Below are 2,625 nucleotides of genomic sequence, written 5' to 3' on the forward strand. Positions count from 1 at the left end.
AAAAAAACATTAGAACCATAATTGTAGTGGTACAAATCACAAAATGATATGTTTTAAAATAAACTAAAAAATGGGGGGGTGCTTGCATAATTAATGCTCTGTGTTGCACAGGCTGTTTATCCTTTTCAGCCACCACCTGACCAGATGTAGGTAGATGCACCAGTTACTTAAGAAGGAATGATTAGAAAAGCATGCCAAATGCAGATGTGGACACCAATAAAACATAAATTCCAATTGATTCTCTTCTGAGAGAACCAAATGCCTTGTAAATATCCCAACATGCTTTAGAACAGGTTCAACATCTTTTCCATCAACTTATTAACCAGCAAGAATATACTAAGCAACCCCCTAACACACTTACTTTTGCCCATTATTCAAGGTCCAACTCTTTTGACAAAACCAAGCCTATTTCCCAAAGCTGCAGTTATAAGTTAGCTCCTCAGAACAATCATGGCATGGTCCTTTGGACTTTATCCCTTCAAAATTGCTCTTGGTATAGACTTTGTTCTTGTTCTCAAGGTGTGGTCCTCAAGCCAACAGCATGGGCATCACCAGAGAGCTTGTTAGAAATGCTGAATCTCAGGCCCCATGCAGACCTGCCGAATCAAAGTCTACAGTGTGACAAGATGATCCAGTGGTTTGAATACACATTAAATTTTTAGAAGCAGTATATTTTGTCTTGTTCTTAGGAGAGTGCCTTACAATGAACCAATTTTCAATATATACTTTTAAATAAACAAATACTTTTTAAATTTTGAGATATTAGTAATACAAAAAACTAGGTAAATTTTTCTATATTGGAGGCAGGGGCACTCTTTGCCTCTGAGTGGTAAGATTTAAATGAGACTATTCTGTATAAAATGCTTATCCAAGGCAATTACATTAAGCACTTAGAGTGGCTATCATATAGTTGGTTTATTAAATGTTAGTTAATGTTATTATTACCTAGATTACTATGTCAATTGGTTTCTTTACCCACATAGATCTGATCTCTATGTTTTGGTCAATGTATTCCAGTATAACTTAACTGACTTTAGCATTAGTGTCCATTGTAGAACAGGACAATGAAATGACATTTTAGAGCCATTATTACAAAATAGTAGGAAAGGCAAAGGAACAAGTGAACTTTTTCTCTTGTAGCAGAATGACTGTGAGCCTTAATGTGAGGAATACAATTATGATTGTCATTATGTCAAAGATTTCTTAAGTAGTCATTGGGAATTTGGAAAAAACTTAGAGCCCACAGAAGATGTGTTTTCTATTCAGTATAGTGCTATGAGAATGAAATTGCTGTTTTGTTTTGTTTGGGAATCTTCCTCCAGTCAAACTAAATTTCAATTTTTAGCCATTTTTTAAATCAGTCTTGCTTTTAAAAATCTCTTTTAATGATACTTTGAAAGAAAAAAAAATCTTTTGTGCTGTAAAAAGTAGGCACTTCCAGTTTTTGAACTAATACTTGAAATAAGGGCTGGTACAAAGATGGAGTACATAGTTTAATTGTCCTTTTATCAGATTGGGGGTGGGCACACATGATAAGATTACCTTCAGCAGCCTACTGACTCTTTCAACCTTGCCTCTTGAAACCTTTCTAAACACAGAAGCTGATACTGCAGGTTTTATATTTATAATGATTAATTAATTCTGCACTAAGCAATGTTCTTGACTGCAAGAACAAAACCCACTTTAGAAAGCCTAAATGACAGCTTGCCTAAAATAATTAACACTCATACTGATAGAATTGAAATGTTCTTACTCAACTTTATACAGGCAGATTTTTGCAATTTAATTACTAATATTTCTAATTGTTCTAGAACTATAATAAAAATAGAGTTTGATAAAGCTATGGTGTAGATGAAAAAATCAAATAAGGGATGTAAAATGAGGAAGCAAAATTTAAATGTGGATACACCTAAAAGTATTACATACAGCCTGGGCACTAACATATGTTTTGATAGATTGAACTACCAACATAAAAATGGAGCTGATTATGGTCCAGGTTTGGGGAGGAAACGCTTAGATCACTGCTGCTCTCTGGAGCTAGGAAGTATTCCAATGAAGTATTATATAACTGTGGCTTGTGAATGTGAGGGGTTTAGCATTTTCTTGAAACTCTTTGGTCCTTTCTATCAAGCAACTATTATGTAGTTCATCATGGAACTTAAAAGTCTCCAAATTTAAGAGTTCTGACATCTGGTGCATGTGATGTAAGTAAATAAAAGAAGCAGAAGCATATGATATAGTCCTTTGCCTTTTTCCATGAATTTCTGAGTACAGTTCATAAAATCACCTTGCAAGTGGAAGCTCTCAACCAAAGCAAACTGAGCGTAGTGCCTGTTAGATTACGTCTCTATAAAATGACAGCTTTGCTGATAAAAGGCTTTGATGACGTCGCCACAATTCTCATCCTCCCATCTCCCTATTTTGTATTCCCTAAATATCTAGTAAATGAATTCTAAATATTTCCTTCTGTTCCACATGAAATCCAAACTACCTTTTTATTTTTTTTTTAATTTGCTCGTAAAAAAGGGAAACAGAACCAAGTTCCTGTTCTGAGTGAATGAGATTTTTTTTTTTTTCCTTAAGGGCAAAATAAGCTATTTTTTGCTTTGTAGAATCAGCCAATGC

Source organism: Galeopterus variegatus, unplaced genomic scaffold, assembly GCF_000696425.1.
Source record: "Galeopterus variegatus unplaced genomic scaffold, G_variegatus-3.0.2 Scaffold837, whole genome shotgun sequence".
Classification (NCBI taxonomy): domain Eukaryota; kingdom Metazoa; phylum Chordata; class Mammalia; order Dermoptera; family Cynocephalidae; genus Galeopterus; species Galeopterus variegatus.